Raw genomic sequence first — 21,369 nt, forward strand, 5'->3', positions numbered from 1 at the left:
AAGTAATCCGAGCCTAGCACATTAAGGGAGAGATCAAAGGGATGCTCCTGTTTTATGTTCTCTAGGTGCAGCCGGCTCATTTGTAAGCCACCCGAGATAAGGCATACAAACAGTGAGCTGTGGCCTCTCACCCACAAAATCGAGTTCACGGTGAAATGTGTGTGATGCACAGGGGAGATAAATAGGAAGAAATGTAGAAATCAACAGGAAGAAGAAAAAGTCGTCGCTACTAGACACGATATAAACATTTCTGAGACATTGAAATGTCATGGCATTTATAATGACTTGGGGAAGAATTTGATCTCTTGGTATGTGCAACCATAGGAACCAACTATGTAATCTCTTTCCAACAAACATGGGACTGACATATATGTTATGCTGTATACTCTCTTTAGTTCAGACTAGCCCCTAATACCTCCCTGCTGATCAACCTATGAACACCATCCCTTTTTTCTATTTAAATTGGATTTGTCTCTAAGTTTTGGTTTTCATCAGCACAGAGTCTAGGTCCAACATCAATTTTTCTTCTTAATGGAAAAAATTCTGTCTCTCTGTCTCTGTGTTTCTGTGTGTCCATCTATATCTCCGTCAACCCCTGTCAGTGTTTCTATCTACCAATATGTGTGTGTGTTTCTAATTATCTCTCCTCTCTCTCTCTCTCTCTCTCTCTCTCTCTCTCTCTCTCTCTCTCTCTCTCTCTCACACACACACACACACACACACACACACACACACACACACACACACACACATGAACACACACACACACACACACATTGTCAATGTAATTTTATCCCAGGACTGGAGATTACATTTTCTACCACACAGAAGTTTTAAATGCCATGGGATGTGGCTCTATACTTAGTATAATTTTGCCTCCCAGGAGCAAGCAAAAGTCTGCAGGGGTTGAGAAGAGAGCTACATCAGAGAAGCAAGCTCAGGCACACAAATCATTCTTAACCCAGCATGAACCCTGAGAAGCCAGCCTGGGACTCAAGAAAGACATCCAGAAATACTTGAAAATACATTATCTATGTTGCAGTATCTTTCAGTTAATGATAAAATGTCTTTATAAAGACATTTGGGAGCCAGGCAGTAGTGGCACGGACCGCTAATCTCAGCATTCAGGATTCAAAGCCGGCCTGGTCTACAGAGTGATTTCCAGGATGCCAGGTCTACACAGAGAAACCCCGTTGCAAAAACTAAATGTGTGTATACATATACTGGAGATATGAAACTGTCTTTCTTCATCCTTGGTTCCATCTTTTCTCATTCTTACACTAACTTCTCTTTTCCTAGCATCTTTGTGACTCCCCACCCTGGGGTACATCTGCAACAAGGTAGGAAAGTGTCAGGTCATCTTCCAAACTGCTTAAGTTAGGGACAACAATTATGTTCAGGGACATGGCAAGCAGATGATGGTGGAAGATGGCTTTCCTTTACAAATGACCAGGGGCTCTGAGGATATAGTTCAGCTAGCAAACTGCTTACCCGGTCTTCAGAAAGCCCTTGCTCCAATCCGTGGTCCCACATAAAGCAGGTATTTTGATGTACACATTTAATCTCACCACTTGAAGAACTGAGGTAGGAAGAAGGTATAAAAACAAACAAACAAAAAAAAGATTTAGAATAATAAAAATGGGACGTTGAAGTTTTTGATCTACAGACTCTGCTGCATCCAGAAAGCCAGTTTGTGCAACATTTCTGGAGATCTATTGGATTTACTCTGGGAGGAATTGCTACTCACCATCTAACCCTGGACAGGTTAGGGCAAGGTGCCCCTAGTTTTCCAAAAGTGCAAGTTCCCCAACCTGAGAAGCAGAACAGAGTCAAATCCCTAGCTTGTTGCATGGGCACCTCTACTCTATGCACCAGTCCTTTAGGTCACTGGCCAGCACTCTGAAATAAAGAATTTTCGTTTGAGGGAAGGTTGTCTATGCATGGTCTCCAGAGCATCAACAGTTCAGCTACTCAGCTGTGGTTTTAACCTATTGTTTTCCACCTAGCAAATCTTCCCAGAACAACTTTACTACTGTCCTATTCTAGTGAAGATTCTCAGGACCTTCCTACTGTCCTATCGTAGAGACACTTCCCAGGATGACCTTCCTACTGTGTCCTATTCTAGCTACACTTCCCAGGACAACCTTCCTACTGTCCTATTGTAGAGACACTTCCCAGAACAACGTTCCTATTCTAGTGAAGGTGCTCAGGACCTTGTTACTGTGTCCTATTCTAGCGTCACTTCCCAGGAAGACCTTCCTACTGTGTCCTATTGTAGAGACACTTCCCAGGACGACCTTCCTACTGTCCTGTTATAGTGAAGTCACCCAGGACAACCTCACTTCTTACTCTAATTAGACTTTCATGGAGCTTTTGGATCTCAACAGTCAGTCCTTTGTCTGGTTGATTCATTATGTCATTTGTTCGTTTAAAGGTCAGTGGCAAACCCTTTCATTTAACTTTATTACTACTTAACGTGTTTAACTGCCTCAGACCTGTTAGATTATCCGGTTAGATTCAAAGCCCTTAGAAGGTAGTCATAGTGTCGTATAATTCTTCATGTAGCATAGAGAGTTTTGAGAGATGTTGTATATTTTTGGAAAACAGAGATGTAGAAGCCAGACTTTCTAGGATCAAGTTCCTTACATAATCACTGCCAAGACGCAGGGACTTAGATAACTTATCTAGTTTTATAAAATATTAGTTTACATTTCTGTATAACATAAATATAAAGCAATTGTTCAGTACAACCATCACAAAATGGAGTTATTAATACTACTGAAAACTTTAAAACAGTATCTAATACATATTGATACTTATCCTCATGTGACACGGCTCCTTAAGAAGAGAAAATAAGCCAAACTTACAAGACTCAAGAAATCCCTGAAAGTTACAGGATCTAGGAGTTCTACCCACTAGGTACTAAAAGCCACAAATCCTATGACAGAAGAAACTCTCTGTGTGCAGAACTACCTGCAGGTTATATGGGAAGATGCCAGGGTTTGGCTTTTGTGGGCACTCAATCACTGGTGCTGCTGTGGAATTCCCAGTGAGGCAACTGCCTTCATTCAAGTCATGTAAGTCACCACAGTAAACTCATTAGTTCCCTGATATAGACTCATCTCTTAGGCCTGTCACCTAGTGCTGTACCTAGGATGAAAAGGCCTTTGTTCACATCTCCCCAGGAAATAGTAATTGTCATTATTATCACTTATTTGTTCACATTTTCTTAGGAATTCTATTATTTTTAGTTTATTCTTCTCTAACACAATACATCCTGACCACAGACTCCCATCTTTCCAGTCCCCACCCATCTCCCCTCTCACCCAGATCTAATAATCCTCCTATTCCCTTCAGAAAAGAGAGGCCTCTCAGTGATAGTAACCAAACACAGCGTAACAAGATGCAGTAAGACTAGGCATAAACCCTCTTATCAAGGCTGAACTAGGCAACCCAGTAGGAGGAAAGGGGCCCAGAAGAAGGCAAAAGAGTCAGAGACAGCCCCATTCCCAGTGTTAGGAATTCAACAAAATTTCTAAGCTAAACAATCACAGTACGTATGCAGTGGGCCTATCACCAACCCACGCAGGCTCTGTAGTTACCACTTCAATCTGTGAGAGCCCCTGAGCCCTGAATCTGTATGCTGTGTTCTTGTGGTGTCCTCAGGCCTTTGCCTCCTACATTCCTTCCTCACCTTCTTCAAGATTCCCTGAGCGTGACCTAAGTTTGGGTATGGGTCTCTTTAACTGCTCCCATCTGTTCTGGAGATACTTGTTAGGTTCTTTTGAGTCATGATACCTGTTAACTCCAGTGTTTCTCTGTTTAGTTTTTATCTATCTAACCTGTCTGTTGGTAAAATCTCTTACTATCAATGCATGAGGGTCAACATGTGGTTTAATGTTTAGTAATGCTACTTTTACAAACACAAGTGCCCCTGTATTTTAAGTATAGATGTTAATAATTGACATGCCATCTTGGTGCATCTTTCCTTTGATGAGTATGATCTGTCCATCCCCATATATTTTTGTCACACCACCTCCTGCAGAGTCTGCATGATCTCTCAAGTAAGATGCGGCACAAGCTTCCAGGAAGAGTGCCCACAGAGAAGGTGTGTGTGCGTGTACTGTGCTTCCTGCATCGGAACCCTTTCAATTTTGACATTACCTGCTTATGTTCTAAGGAATATGGTCTGGTTTCTTCTGGAAAATAGTATGTTTAAGTTTCCAGAGTCTACTGATGAGCCATTGCCATATACAGGAGTATATGACGCTAATGGAGAAAGATGGGTTAACATTCAAGGGAAAAAGGTTTCCAGGTTTAATCTGGTGCTTAGTAAATGAAGAACAAAAGGCAAAATTAATTAAGCAATTAAGACAGATTCAGCAAAGATGGGATAAGGATAGAAGAGAGAGATAAATGCCTGTAACGTCTTGAGTTGGTTTGGGGGAAGGTTTGAAAAGGAGTTAGAAATATAGAGAAGAAGGAAAGAAGTTCTTCTGCATAGATAGCAGAAATATAAAAAGACTGCAGACTGTGTGACTGTTAACCACAACCACTCACCGTTAGCTCAAAATGCTATAAACTCATAGTGTAGATAAAGATTTATATGAAAACTAATGCCAAGCCATGTTTAGCATGACCAACTGAAGACTCGCACTGGGGACATCTGTCTGATGAAATTCTATTTTTATTTATCTGATATAAAGGTTCTAAGAATAATCTGTATCACATGAGAAAACAATACATGCTGGTAAGCAATCTTTTCTGTATAGAGGATGAGCCTCATGCCTAGTAAAGATGCATTCAGATGCAATTCCTTTGAGTCTTGTGTCTGTTTGTTATTTGCTGACTCCATGCCTACCTATTCCTGAGACCTTGCCTGTTGGTCCCAGTGCCCTGGCTGAGCTGTTCCATCACATATTTTGATTAATTTTGGTTTGGAGTTTATTTTGTTAAAATCAGAATGGCTACAACAGTTTGCTTCTTAGGTTTATTTGCTTGGACAATATTTTCCAACACTTTACTCTGAAGTAATGACTACCTTTGATGTTAAGGTGTGTTCCTTGTATGCAGTAGAAGAATGGATCCTGTTTTTGCATGCATTCTATTATTTTATGTTTTTTTTAATTGGGGAATTGCGTTATTGATATTTAGAGATATCATTGTCCAATAATTGTTAATTTCTGTTATTTTGTTATTGGTGGTGTTGGTGGTAGGTGTGTGTGTGTGTGTGTGTGTGTGTGTGTGTGTATGTTTGTGCTTCCCTTATTCTTGTTTTGCTGGAGTAAGATCATCTATTTCCTATTTTCATTCGTGTGTTAACCTCCTAGGGTTGGAGTGTTCTTTTCTAGTACCTTATGTGGGACTGAATTTTTGAAAGATAGTATTTAAATTTGATATCATCATGGAATATCATGTTTTCTCTAGCTATGGTGATTAAGTTTTACTGGGTATAGTAATGTAGGCTGGCATCGGTGGTCTCAGACTCTACAGCACATCTGTCCAGGCCCTTTTGGATTTTAGAGTCTCCATTGAGAAGCTGGGTGTATTTCTAATAAGTCTGCCTTTATATGTTTTTCGGCCTTTTCCCATTTCTACTTTTAATATTTTTTTGCTTGTATGTTTACTATTTTAATTATGTGGCAAGTGAACTTTCTTTTCTGGTCTAATCTAGTGGGTGTTCTGTATGCTTTTTATATCTTTATGTGCATTTCTTTCTTTAGATTAGGAATTTTTTCTTCTATGATTTTCTTGAAAATATTTTCTAGGCCTTTAATCTGGGATTTTTCTTCTTCTTCTATTTTTGTTATTAATAGGGTTGGTCTTCTCTTAGTGTTCCAGATTCCTTGGATATTTTGTGCCAGAAATTTTTTAGATTTGACATTTTCTTTGACATATATATATATATATATATATATATATATATATATATATATTCTTTCATATCTTTAACACCTGAGACTCTCATTCCATCCTTCTATTCTTGTGTGTCCTCAGCTGGAGTTCCTGTTCACTTACCTAGGTTTCCATTTTCAGAATTCCTTTAGTTTGTGTTTTCTTTATTCCTTCTATTTCTATTTCCAGATCTTCAATGCTTTTATTCATTTCCTTCAACTGTTTATTTGGTTTTTTTCTTGGCTCTCTTTAGGAGATTTACTCATTTTCTCCAATTTTTTTGTTAGTCTCTTTTTTGATTTCTTACAGGATTTACTCATTTCTTTTTTAAGGGCCTCTATCATCTTCATAAAGTTGGTTTTAAGGTCTTTTTATTCTATTTCAATTGTGTTGATGTATTTAGAGCTTTCTGTAGTAGAAGAGCTGAATGCTGGTGGTAACATATTGCCCTGGGTATTTTGTTCTTATGCGGGCTTCTGGGCATCTGCATTTGTGGTGATCATAAACCTAGATACTGATTTCTGGGTTTTCTTTGTTGGATGGATATTTGTTCCTTGGTTTCTGTTTCCTCTCTCTCTTCTGGCTTATGTGACCTGTGATTGAGCAGATGATCTCCACTGGAGTTAGGGGCTAGACTTCTGTTGTCCAGTATGGCCACTTGTCATGCCGGAGGTCTCTGCCTGAGTTGGAGGCAGGAGTTCTGTTTGCCTGGCTGGCTTCTTATCCAGCAGGAAGTCTCTGCCAGAGTTGGAGGCTGAAGTTCTAGTGGCCAGTGTGACTTCTGGTCCAGGAAAGAGTGTCAACCTGAGTTGAATATGGCAGTGAGGAAAGGAGGGGACATTGAGAAGATAATGGGTAACCCAGCAGGTCTTCTAACAAGCATAGCAAGTGCTTGGGCACAGGGGTATCTCCCAAAAGGAGTGGAGAGAGAATATAGAGGGCTTGTGGACATTGTGCCTACCTAATCTTATGGTAGGCATGGCCTTCATTCTATTATTTTTAATGAAGTCTCACTTTCTTAGTAAAATATTTGAGTCTCTGTTCAATGCAATATATTATTCCACATAACCTGGGGGTGAACAATACATCCAGTGTGTTTCTTTCAATTAAATGAAAAGGTAAACTCTCCTGTTAAGGCACAGGGTTTCACTGTGATACATGAGTTATGACAGATTGACTAAGAAGATTGTAACACTTGACGACAGGCCCTGCCTCACAGTACACTGCATCACTCTGAGAACCTTCTAAAATGCTTTCCACAATATAAACACTGCATGAATATAACCAATGTACGATTGATTTATCCTCCATTTGTTGTCATATATTCAGTGTAAATCTTAAGAAGAGCAAACAGTTCAATTAGCAATGCCTTCTTGTTGACAGAGACTCAGTATCCACCATGCTGACCTTTGCAAGTGGAATTCATAGAGAATCATCATCATTTTAGTGCCATTATGAAGTCATAAAAGCATTTCAAAAAGGGTTGTGTTTGTATACATACTTACACATGTGTGCATCATAGTAGAATTAACCTCCTGCAAAGTTCTCACATATGCTGCTCCTTTGAGATTTCCTGAGATTTTATTTCTACAGGCCATTAAAGTTGTTCTGAATATGTGAGTCTGTACCTTATGATAAAACTATAAACAATATAATCAGTTATACATTTTAACTTGCTACACTTAAGCCAAGTAGTTTTTTTTTTAAGTCGGTAATCTTCTTTAAGATCCTGCATCATAATCTGTTTACAACTTTTATAATGATAACTCTGGTTTGATTACATCCCTGGTCTTTTTATTACCCTATCTCCAGCATTGAGCATGTCGGAAAGGATCAATAAAGATGTATTGAATGTTGAGTAGATAAAAATTCCTCTCTATGAATACTCAAAACAGTGAAGAAAAAGATCATTTGTTGCAAATAAGCTAAAATTCTTATGTATATTTGATTGAAAGGAATAATTGATTAGCTAAGAATTAAATAAGGAAATTTTCTAAATTTAAGATAAAAGTTTGCATATTTTCCTGTAAATGCAAATATTGCTAACACATTTATTGCTAGTATTACAAAAGTCTTATTTGTGTGGAATAAATGTAAATCTGCGAAAATTACAAAACAGAAGTTAGAAATTTATCTAATATACTTTGATACGGATTCACTAATATTTTAATCTACTTTCTTACTACCTTTATATTTTCATGTAATTGGGATACAGACATAAAATCAAATTTAATTAGGGATCAATAACAGAAGTGTTCCATAAAAAAAAATCTAAATTCCAGTCTGAGGACAAAACCTGGAGCACTGGAATATGGAAGATTGGAATATGAGTCCAGTGTTTTACAAAGTGAAGTTATTGGTGAAATTGTCTGTTAGATAGACTTCAAAGAGGATTCCAGATACCCAAAGAGTTGTATAAATCTGCCAGGTTATGTGGATAAAAGTTGTCACTTCTTTAATTTCCGTGGCTTACATCCTTTAAATTCCATAAGCAAATTGTTTTCATATTCAAACCAATATCAAACATGATCGCTATTTAAGATAAAACTACATTTCTCATTCTGCTGAATATCTTTACTCTGAGAGTTCTAGGAAGTTGAGCATGCTGGTTTATTCCCCAAAGAGAACTGAATTCTCCAAAGAGAGAGAGGATTGCAGGAGGAGAGAGAGTATGGAAGATGAGAAATGAAAGAAAATGAAAGGCTGTTCAATTAAAATGATAATAAATCTCTGAATCACCCAGGGACTTAATGAGTCAGAGTAACTTCCTAGTTATCTTTCCTAGTGCCCTCTGTATAGACACTAGCCAAATCTAGCTGAAGTATGTTTTAAAAATGAACACAAGCATATATACTCAGACACACACAGAGAAAGAGATTGAGTTAAAATGAATGAGAATAATTTGGAGATATAATGAGACATAACAAGTAATCACAACAACCAGCAATTTCCATTGTTTAATCTTTTGCTTTAAAACTAGGAAGTGCTTTACGACGCTTCACAGATCAACTATATGACAATGTAGATCAATTCATAAAATGTGTTTCTTATTCATTTGCATAGAGCTTCATAATTTCTCCTCTGAAGATGTATCCTCAGTGATCATTTAATTCTTTCATTTACTATTCATTCATTTATCTATTAATCTTATCAATATGTTCATGCATTCTCCTAGGAGCCTTCCTACTGGTTTAAAAGTAGTGATAAGTACATGATAACATATGTAGAGAGCATAGCGCCTCCATCGGTCAGTATAATTAATGGTGTTACCATGGGGTCTAGGAAAAAGGGGAGACACAGTACGAATTATTTGGGAGAAGAAAAATTCCCCTAAATGGGAAAAAACTATTGCTAACAATATAAATAATCCAGGAAATAGGTCACATATTTATTCTGGATATGATGAGAGTTTAGGGTAGGCTACTGGCTGCTTCTTTCTAGGCATGAATATAAGAACCAATATTAAAGTGAACGAAAAGTCTCAGGAAGACTGATGATGACCTTGAGTTGGGGTGTGCCTGTCCACAGTGCTTAACTTGACTAAGCCATAGAAAGTGCAGAAATGTTTTTGGTCAGATATTATTCTGGATATTTATATAAGGGTATTTTGGAATGAGAGTAATATTTATATCTGTAGATTAAATAAATTACACTGACCTCTCACTAATGTGGGTGGGCTTCTTCTAATTAGTTGAAATACTAAATAGAATAAAATGGCTGATAATTAAAAGAGAATTTCTTCGACCTAACTGTCTAGAACTGAGACATAGGTTTTTCTTGTCTTCACCCTTCAGAAGAAATATTAGTCTCCTTGGTTCTCCGACTCAATAGTTAGTAAATGTACCATAAGTTGTCCTGATTTTAGACTTTAGACAAAATCAGGAGCTATATGACTGATTCTCCCGAGGCTGAGATCGTCTCAGTTTCCAAAAATCACAGGTCAATTATGTATCACAAAGCTATATATTTTCACATCTTATAACTGCTTTGTAGAACCTTGATCAACATAAAATTTACATGTGTATGTTTTTGTATGCAAGAGAGAGAGAGAGAGAGAGAGAGACATTTGGGGTTGAGCACACAGCATCATGGTGACAACAAAGTAAAAGTGGAAAGAAGGATGGGCTGATGAATAATGTATTTTCTGTTTCTACAACAAAACAATACAGCCAAGGCAACCTATGGAAGGAAGGGCTTATTCGGGCTTAGTTCCCAGAGAGGTGAGTCCATCACCAACAAGGTAAAGCACCACAGCAGCAGACCAGCCTGGCAGATGTAACAGAAGCTGGAGACTCACATCTTGAACAGCAAGCGGCAAAGCAGAGATGGCACAATGGAAGTAGTGCATGGCTTGGAAATCTCAAAGCCAACTCAAGTGGCATACTTCTACTTTCTCCAACAAGGCCATGTCTCCTAAACATCACCAAGTAGCTCCACCAACTAAGGACCAAGTTTGAAAATACCTGAGTCTTTGTGATATTCTCATTAAAACCACCACAAATAATTTTCAAGATTTACTACTGGCTTTCTTTATGTACCTTTGAGGGAGTCCTTTCCTGACATGGTGCTTTAATGTTATGATGACCAAATTACCTCATACCTTAGGGGGATGGCTTATTTATCTAAGTTCATTCCTTCAACTTAATGTAGACCCCATTTTCTGGCAGAAAGATATTAAATTCTGAAGTTGGTACCCTGAGGAACTGGGGTAGATTCTTGTAGGGCACAGTCCTTCATCTTTACCTTAAATTTGCAAGGAGGCCCATGTATCTATCATTCATAGTATAAGTCAAGGATTCTATTTACAAAAAAAGAAAAACAAATGAACAAAAACAATATAATAGCATCATTCCTCTAATGAAATAATCACTATTAAAATCAGACAATAAACAGAACTCATAAACTGCATGATATTTTTATCAAAGCTGCTTGCAAAATATATAAAATAAAACTTCCTCATGTACATTGGAAAAGAGACAGCTAAAATTCATGGGAACAGAATGCTTGTACGAATATCAAAATAATGAAAAGATTGTAACCACAAAGAATAAATAAATAGAAAAGAACTTCAAACCATCTGATAACCCGAATGAGTACTTTAAGATACTCAAGGAAATTGATTTTGAAGTCACCAAATTATAATTCATGTGAGTGGGTGAAAATGATAGTCATAGAACTAAAGAATCCAGACATACAAGATAAGAGGGAATCTCTCTTTAAAATTCCACTGAAGAACAAAGGCTAGGTATAAGAGAAACTCAGGAGGAGCTGGATTTAGTGAGGTTTAAGTGACTCAAACTTTACTGTTTTCTGAAAAAGTCAAAAGTAAAATTTAAAAAAGCAAAAGAAACAGAGATTCAAAAAGATGTAAATGTTCCAAACAATGTAGAGTTCTAATTGCAGACTGGGAGGCATAAACAAGCAAAAAGAGTACAAACAGCAATATGTGTTTGTCTTCTTGGGGAATAGTCTAAAATAAAAAAAAATTATGAAGCACTAGGAAATTATTACATCCTATCACCAAAATTTTGAGAATTTATAAAGAGTAAATAAGCAGAACTTAAGTGTAAAAGGAAGGCAACTCTCTGAAGAATGAAAAGTAATATGCATTGTTAGATATCTTTCATTAAATCCAGAACAAACTTCAGATACAACAATTTGTATATTAAAGAGAATGAGCAGTGCCATATGATATAGTAGGACATGCTCACTATGAAACCTTTTTTCACTGAAAGGTGATAGCATGTTGTAAATATGCAATATCACTGAGGATCTTTGCAATCTCATCTGGTGAAAAACTAGAAGAAAAACTAAGAGATGCTTCTTTAAAATACCTAAAGATGAAAGTTCAGAAACTATCTCAACCCACTCTTTCTCCAAAACAATTTAGGAAAGCCCAATTTACTTTAAAATTAGTAGTGGAAAATATTGCAATAAATGGACAAAGCTATAAAAATAATACTAAAAGCTGAATATCATCAACTAAAAAGAAATAGAATATATGACATTTAATAGCCAAAATTAGCTACTTTTAAGTGAGAAAAAAAGAATAAAAGGTAAAATAAATGTGAAAGAAGTTCTGATAGAGCATTTATGAAAATGAATTATTAATTATAAAAACTCAAAATTAAGAACAAGGAAATTTTGTTTTCTAAAAAGAGGTTATAGAACTCTAAGAAAACTTGGCAATTTTAGAAGAGTTTAAGAGCTGTGGACCATGTTTTATTCATTCCCTAGGCTCCTCTTCACTGAGAAACAAGCTGACACCCACCTGGTGCCTCATGCATGCTGGATAGCTTTAATAGTTGTGTGAAATGAAAGTTGTGAACCCCAAAATCTACAATGATTACCAGCCTGACAAGATAAGCCAATGGTATGAATATTATGAGAGTAACCAACTACTTTTTTAAGCCAGCTCCACTAGATAAAACCCAAACCTTGCACTATTATTGTGACCTAGAACTTCTGCATTGACAAGCATTAGTCCTCGGAGAGAATCTGCACCTATTCTTCAAAATGGACATAATATTAAACCTATCTGTAATGACTATGATATCCATAGATTGGGGCATTTCTTGACCTTCACTAGAGAATATATTGGTGCAGTAGATAGTGATTAACACAGAGACCAACAACTGTATAAAATACAGAGAATAAGAGACTGTGTTAAATTTTGCCTGAAATATGGTATGTATACCACACCTCCTCCTCCCATGGCTCAGAGATTATTTTGTAGAATGTGGGTACTTTATAAAAGCAGGAAATTATAGATGATTATAAGAAAACAGTTCTCAAGAAACTAATAAAAATGAGGGGAGGGTAAAATAAAAAAGAAAAATTTAGGGAATAAAGACTAAAACAGAAAGAGGCAGAGAGACAGAATGAAAAGCATATTTTTAGGGAATCGAGTGATGAAATCAGGAAATTCTAAAATCTAAAAAGGAATAAAGAAAACTATACAAAGGTAAGTGAAAACCATAGAAAATGGTTGGCAAGATGCAATTTAAATGACTCCTTCAAGAATAACAAGTATTCAGATCAGAAGTTCTTCAGGTGAGTGTTTTCCTAGTATGCACGAAGCCTTGGGCTGGATGCTCAGCACTACATATATTGGTGTCAGGACAGATATCTACAATCTCAACATCTAGGAGTTAGAGGTTGGAAGATCATAAGTTTGAGGCCATCCTCAGCTATACAGGAACATCTAGGAGAAGACACTGTTAGAAAAAAAAAGGAAGAAAAAGAAAGAGGGAGGGAGAAAAAAGGAAGGGAGAGAAAGGGAACAATGGAAGAAAGGGAAGCTATGGAAGAAGGGAGTAAGAAAGGAAAGGAAGAGGGGGGAGGGGAGAAGGATAGAGAAGAGGAAGAAGGGAGTTGAAGAAAAGATAAACAAATTTGGTACTGAATTAAAAATAAAACTGTATAGGCAGAAAACAATGAATCCTGAACAGTCAGTTCTGTGTCAAATTCTTTGAGTTTCATCCTTCCTTTTACAGGAAAAAGAAGAAACAGATGAGCTGAGGTAAATAGACAAAAAGACAAAGTCATGTGAGTGAGAAACAAAAATCATTTAACATTAAAATCAGTAACACTGGACTTCGGCTCAAAATAATGAATCAGCATATTTTTATTAATTTAATTTTTATTTACATGCATATGTGTGTATGTATGCCTGATTATACATATATGTACCACATGAAGTGCCTGCTGAAAGAGGGCATAGAATCTCCTGGAACTGGAGGTATAGGAAGCTGTATTTAAATACATATTCACCTAAATTAGAGTTATAGTATGCAATGACTGAGTGTTGTGGCTGTGGATATAAAGTTATGAAGAAGGGAATGATTTCAAATTTTGTGAGACTGTAAGTTAAGGAACATGAATAAACAGTCGCAAGGAAGAAAGAAATTATGTAAATTTATAACCATGTAAATTATGTAAAGAAATGTAAATTTGAAGCATGATTTAATAAAAGTTCAGAGACTAATATTGGGGTTCAGCCTGAAGACCAGTAAAGCAAAAATGCCAGCCACTGCCTCTTACCTCAACCTCGGTCCAAAAATGGCAATCCTGCCTCCAGAAACTCTGAATGAGACTGTGTCTGAGAACTGTCTCCTCCCGTTTTATAACCTTGTTTAGTTTGGGGATTAAAGACATGTACCACTACTGCCTGGTTTCTATGGCAAGCTAGTGTGACTACAGGGATTAAAGGTGTGTGCTTCTCCTGCCTCATCTAGAAGGCTGGCCAGTATGGCTGTTTTACTTTTCTTATCCTCAGGCAAATTTTATTTATTAAAATACAGGTGAAATGCCACTACATAATTTGTGTAAAAAAGTGATACTAAAAGTAATACTTAAAAAGTAGAAACTTCCTAAAGTAACAAATACAACAATCTATATTTAAGAGTGTGTTTAAAATGCCGGGGGGTGGTGGTGCACACCTTTAATCCCAGCACTCGGGAGGCAGAGGCAGGCGGATCTCTGTGAGTTTGAGGCCAGCCTGGTCTACAAGAGCTAGTTCCAGGACAGGAACCAAAAAGCTACGGAGAAACCCTGTCTCGAAAAAACAAAAAACAAAAAAAAGAGTGTGTTTAAAAACATAAATGTATAAATACATACATATTCATATTTTAGCGAAGGGTGGAGCTGAAGCCACCAGAAAGAACTGTCACAATAAATATAAAAGTTCTTGGCCCATTTACTTTTAAAATATATTTTGTGAGTATATCGGGAAGTATATTATACTTACTTCCTGAAGGAAAACCAACGCTGGTTTTCTAGAACGATACAAAAGGTTTTAAATACAAAAAGAGGCCAACAATATTCCAGGCAAATAAAATTTTGAAAAGCTAAGAATATAATTCTAGCACTGGGCGAGGGAAAGATGTTGGATTTAAACAGTTAGCAGAAGTAAGGACGCCTGCTTTTCCAAGGCCACAATCCATGGTGAAGATAAAGCAGTCATCATTATTTCTCCACTAGATAATACAAAAACTGTTTCCATAAACTAGAAATGAGGAAATACTAGAAGAAATGATAATATGAAAGTTAATGCCCCCAACTCAACACAGCATTGCCCAAATGACCAAAATCATCGGTGTCCATACAGAAGAATTCAGTAATGTCATAAATGAAGTGGCATTCATAAAGAGTCACTGAATTTGAAACATCAATAACAGAAATCTTTTTTTCAAATATACAATTATCCTTCCAAGTCCAGAGAGTGTTTTCATTAGTTGACCACAAAGCAGAATGTGTGTTTCAATAGTTATAAATCATATAATAACATAATTGTAAAATAATTAACTTAGAAATTAATAAATGATTTAAAAGTTCTCTCCATCTGGAAGTTCTAAAAATACTTCAAAATAACTTTCAGATCATATGTCAAATAATATAAGTTAAAGACTATCTCCAAAATAATGACAAGGTAAACTATTTCAAATCTATGCACTAAAGATGAAGTGACGGTAAGAGAAGATCACAACGCTTAAGTTCCTAGATCTTTCAAGCCAAGTTGGCTGATCGTAACTCCAAAAGTTGGGAAACAGCTGTGTGTGGCAACACATGCCTGTAAATCCTACCCTCAATGCTCCAGAGGCAGAGAAAGGAGAACTATGCTTTCAGAAAAGGCCAGCCTGTACTATGTGAGACAGTGTCTGCAAAGGAAAGAATAAGAAAAAGAGAGAGGAGGAGAAGGGAGGGGAAAATGAAGAAAATAATGGATTCAGAAAAAGCTAGGAAGTGATAGCAGCATAGTAAATCAAAATAAAGTGAAATAAAGAAGTTTACATGAATAAAAATTAAATCAGTTAGGAACAAAACATTAAAAGGATAAAAAATAAAAAATCAATAGATTAGAAAATCACTGTTTAACAATGATGAAAAGAGCAAAAAGTGACAGAGAAAATTAAAAATAATCAAGCTATGCAATTTTTATACTCAGAATATTTTGAGAATTACATTAAAGGAACACTTTGTAGAAAAACAGCCTCACATAGAGACATCAGGTAAACAAACTGATTAGAACAGAGGGAAAAAAACATAAAAATATTGAATTCTCCCTATAGAAGACAGTGGAGCAGATGGCTTCACAATGGAAGCTGTACCAACTTTCAAATAGACAAATACCAAACCATATCAGAAAAATAAAAATTTAAGAGCTTTCCAACTTATTTGTATAAAAGCTATAACATAATTTCTCAATCTGTCAACCTTCCAAAATGAAAGAGATACGTCTCACTTATGAACAGTGGTGACAAACCTTAGTGTAAAAAATCCAATAAACAAAAATATTAGTGTAGAGAATTTAATAATATAATCTTTAAAGCAATAACAATAGATTTGTTCAATAAATGTAAGAGCAATTCAATCATAAAAAAACATAAAACAACTCAACTGTATTGATACAGCTGAGGAAGAATCATGTCACCCAGGACACCTGCACACAGGGGAGTGGCACCCAAAAAAAATCCACGTTTGTGATGAATCACCCTGCAATACCCTTAACACTGAGGATCAACCTGCATTCAAGCTAGTGTTAAACACTAACTTAAAATGAGCTTCTGGAATAGCATAATAAATATTTTATGTAAATTTAATATAAATTAATAATAAATATCAATTATAATACATTATAATCAAAACCAGGAATTCTCAATCTTGGTTATTTTTGTCTTGTTGTGACAATAAATATCTATTTGAATCCTGTGTGCATAAACCCTGTGAATGCACCTAGAGTGACAGATATGTCACTGACCCCGATCCTCCATCCATCCCCTTCTCACGCCAATGGTAAACCAATCAATACATCCATGAACTTCTTTCTTTCTCTAATATAACCAATCAAATATAACCAAAAGCAATTGTGCTGCTTATGAACTTTTGGCTTAAGATGGTCATAATCTGCTATGGCTTATATCTTCTTTATGTTAACTGTTGGGTTTGTTATTTTCATTGACCACTTTAAAAAGTCCCTGTTATGAGTCAGGGTTTACATTATGATAGTACAAAGAAAGACCGCCTAAGAGTGCTTAGGCCATGAGGACTACTATCCTGTGAATGAATTAAGGTCCTGTGTTGCTTAATTTTCTTCTGATATTTAAAACACAGAAAAAAATCAGAAGCTGGATACTCCAGAAACCCAAGGGTGTGCTTAACTCACATCTTCAATGTCCAGGGGCATGGTAACTGCACCTACTGGCTTCAGGATAGCCTCTGGTCACATCACAATATGGTGAGAGTAGGAACATCCATGAGAGAAAGGGATTATGTGTTGAGAGGGGAGTCAGGAAGCGTGTGTGTGTGTGTGTGTGTGTGTGTGTGGACATGCATGGATGAGTACACATATACTGTCCTTGTGTGAGTGGGAAGCCCAATGACTAACAATAAGTGTCTTTCCCAATCCCTCTTCAACTTTTTTTTTTGATTTTTCAAGACAGATGTTCTCTGTTTATCAAACATGGCTGTCCTGGAACTTCCTCTGTATATCAGGCTATCCTGAACTCACAGAGGTCCTTCTGCCTTTGCCTCCTGAGTACTGAGATTAAAGGTGTGTATTGCCACCCTCTGATCACTCTTCACCTTTTGGAAGCCCTCTCCCCTGAACACAGAGCTTCTTACTCTGTGCTGGCCAGTCTAGCTTGCCAGCTTTCTCTGGGGATCCATGCTGATTCTGCTTCTCATGTGCTAGCAGCCCAGCCAACACTTTCCCAGGTTCTGGACATCTGAAATCTGGTCATGTCTCTGTACTTCAAACATTTTCTCTACTGAGCCATCCCATTATGCCCTTCTTCACCTCTTAAAGCTACTTTTTTGATTGCAAAAGTTTTAATATTTGAGCCCATGAGGACAAGCCTCATATGAACCATAACAGAGATTGTCCAAGCATTCAATAAGCTTAAATTTGCTTATTCTGATGAATGAAAACACATATTCCTTCTCTCCAAATAATGCAACACCGAGATGTTACCATCTTAGAAGCAGAAAGCAACTGTTATCAGATAACCAAATATGCCAACATGTTGATCTACAATGCCCCAACTCACAGAATATGAAAGACGTTTCTGTTCTTCAAAAATGACCGAGTCTCAGATACTTATACTATGGTAACTCTGAAGAGATTATGACAGAAACCAACATCAAGAAGAATGGGTGCTACCATACCCAAATATCTGTTTATGTGTAGATAATATCAGAATTGTATGTGTGTGGAGAGGCAGAATAGTGCTTGTGTGAATGCCAAGGGAGGGTATTAATGGTGATTCTGAGGTGGGCAGTAGCAACTAAAGGTTATTTAAATAGTTATGACAGAGAATATTACTCTGATAATACCACAGGCAAAAATCAAGAAGGTATCAGAAAGTATAGGTCATTCCTGATATACAGAATGGTGCTGAGTTATTGCAATGTCTTAGGACCTTTTTAGAAGAAAGATCTTAGCAGTAATGAGTTAAGATACTTGGTAAAAGGAGTATCTAAGCAGTGCTATGTGGCTCATCTAACTTCTTACACATAAAAAAGGGGACGAGGGGTGTGACTTAAATACAGAGTTTATTAGTAAAAGAAAAACAAAAAGAAAATTTGGACAATTCTCATTCTGGTCATGTAAATAATTAAAACATCATACTTAAGAGGAGAACAAAAAGAATCTAAAATGCAGCCAAATAACCATTTGACAGTAAGATTTTTCCTGGCAGGACAAAGCCAGGTGCTATCATAGACACACTAATTGAACCGACCTCAGAGGTAGTTTAGTGACGTTCAAGATAGTGAAAAGAGCGAGAAGTTTCTGGGTAGGACAGCTTTGAGAGAGGAACACAGAAGATGCAGAAGACCTAGGGGACTCACAGGACCAATGGGACTCAGGGGACCTACAGGACCAAGGGGACCCAGGAGTCTCATGGGACCTGTAGACATTAGATTCTATCTAATTAACTTTCTCAGTGCACACTCACACCATACACTTTCCAGTAAGAATTTAGGGCTTAGCTTCAGATTAGAATTCCACCATGATTCTGCCCCTGGTCCCAAAACTTCCAGCTTCTTAGACTTAAATTTCTGCTTCTTCATTGTATAGTTTCCCATTATGGGACTAACCAGCCTCTAAGGGGGCAAGCAGATTCAACAAACCCTCTTTTATAATTTTATATAGAAATAATAGTGACTAGATTGATATATATGGATGGATGGATGAATAGATAGACACATGGAGATCATATTTGTCATATTCTTCTACAGAGTACTAACTCATCCAAAGAAAAATTCCACTAGAACAACTTCTTGTGAACCCATTTTTGGTGGCTTGAACTAAAAGACCCCCCCAAAGGGAGTGGAACTATTAGGATGTGTAGTTTTGTTAGAGCACATGTAGCCTGGCTGGAGGAAGAGTGTCACTATGGAGGCAGGCTTTGAGATCTCATATATGCTCAAGCCACACTCAGTATCTTGGTTCACTTCTTGTCTCCTACACATTACCAAGTCTTCCCATAATGATAATGAACAAAATCTCAGAAAATACAAACCACCCCATTTAAATGGTTTTCCTTTATAAGAGTTTCCATGATCCTGTTGTCTCTTCCCAGCAATAAAACCCTAATTAGGACTTAAGTTAGTACCAGAAGTGGGGTATTGTTGTGGCATGCCTGATGATGCCTTTGTTTGAAGGAACATGTACTTTGAGCACCCTAAGGAGAAAAGGAGCACCAGGAAATGAAACGGAGCTAAGTCCTGTGTAGTAATAGGAGTGGCGGGCTGTGTTCCTGCTGCCCCAACTCCTGGTCGCCTGGCTAGCTTATGCCCCGAAATAACAACACACAAACTGTATTCTTTTAAACACTGCTTGGCCCACTAGCTCTAGCCCTTACTGGCTAATTCTGATATCCCGATCAACCCATCTCTAATAAACTGTGTAGCACTGGTCTTACTGGGAAAGATTCAGCATGTCTGACCTGGCGGCTTGGTTCATTGTGTCTGCCCGGGAGCAGGGAGCACGGACTCTGTCTGAGGCATCTGCCCCCGAGAGGAGAGCTATCGTGTCTGAGTTCACTTCCTCTTCCTCCCAGCATTCTGTTTTGCCTACTCCACCCACCTAAGGGATGGCCTATCAAAATGGGCCAAGGCAGTTTGTTTATTACCAATGACCTTCCTCCATCATTTCCCCTTTTTCTGTTTAAACAAAAAGGAAAGGCTTTAACTTTAACATAGCAAAATTACATATAACAAAACAGTTATCAAGTAAAAATTACAATATTTACATCTATTTTATCTTTATCATAACTAAGGAAAACTATAACTATAACTAACTATTCTTCAACTCCATCAAAGACTCCAGAAAGATACAATATTACCTAAGCAAACAAGAAATAAGCAACTTTCAAAACTCTAGAAATGACAGAGACATTTTGATGCCTGGACAGTCACCCAAAGTTCCTCTGTACTGTTGGGGCATCCATCTTCTGCCTACAGGCCCATAGTTTCCAGCAGACATTTCCACAAAGCAGGAAATTTCAAAGGCAGTCATTATCTGCTTGTCCTAAAGAATGTCTTGCAGACACTTTCATGAATCAGGAACCCCGAAAGATCATCTCACCTTTAGGAAAGTTCAGTAGTCCTCTCTCTGCGGGTTCTCTGTGTCCAGTTCATGCATTAGTCCAGGCAAGAACAGTTTCTTGCCCAAATGGCTATTAAACTCCATAAGGATCCTCTTTGATGCCCATCTTCCTCTTGAAGTAGATTGGTGCTGCCAGGAGCACAGTGTCTCATTGTCATGAAAAACCCTAAGTTATTAAAACATTTAAAATGCCATATTCTATAATCTTTGAAAGTTATAAAGAATGCCTATGTGGGAGTGTCATATATTAATCTGTTGATTTCATTGGTTAAGCAATAAAGAAACTGCTTGGTCCTCATAGGTTAAAACAGGTGGGAGGAGTAAACAGAACAGAATGCTGGGAGGAAGAGGAAATGAGGTAAGACGCCTCAGACAGAGACGCTATGCTCCGCTCTCCTGGGCAGAGGTGATTCAGCTCTGACCCAGGATGGACATAGGCTAGAATCTTCCCGGTAAGCGCACCTTGGGGTGCAACACAGATGATTAGAGATGGGATAAATTAATAGGTGAGAATTAGCCTAGAAGTGGCTAGATAGAAATGGGCCAAGCAGTGTTTAAAGGAATACAGTTTCCATGTAATTATTTCAGGTAAAGCTAGCCCTGTGGAGCTGGGTGGGAACGCAGCCCACCGCAGCTCCTTCAACAGAGTGGTGCCCAGACGTGATGGCCTAAATCCACTTAAAAACCTGAGAGGGCTTTAAAAAGGAGAGAGAGAGTTTAACACAGTTTTTTTTTATTTTTTATTTTTTTGGCTTGTGGGTGGTGTGCTGCAGAGAGAATTTCCTGACACAGCAGCTGCAACATGAAAAAAGCTGCAGTTTTAAACTGCCACTTTCTGGGCTGTGCCGCCATTGCGATCTCTG

Source organism: Microtus pennsylvanicus, chromosome 8, assembly GCF_037038515.1.
Source record: "Microtus pennsylvanicus isolate mMicPen1 chromosome 8, mMicPen1.hap1, whole genome shotgun sequence".
Classification (NCBI taxonomy): domain Eukaryota; kingdom Metazoa; phylum Chordata; class Mammalia; order Rodentia; family Cricetidae; genus Microtus; species Microtus pennsylvanicus.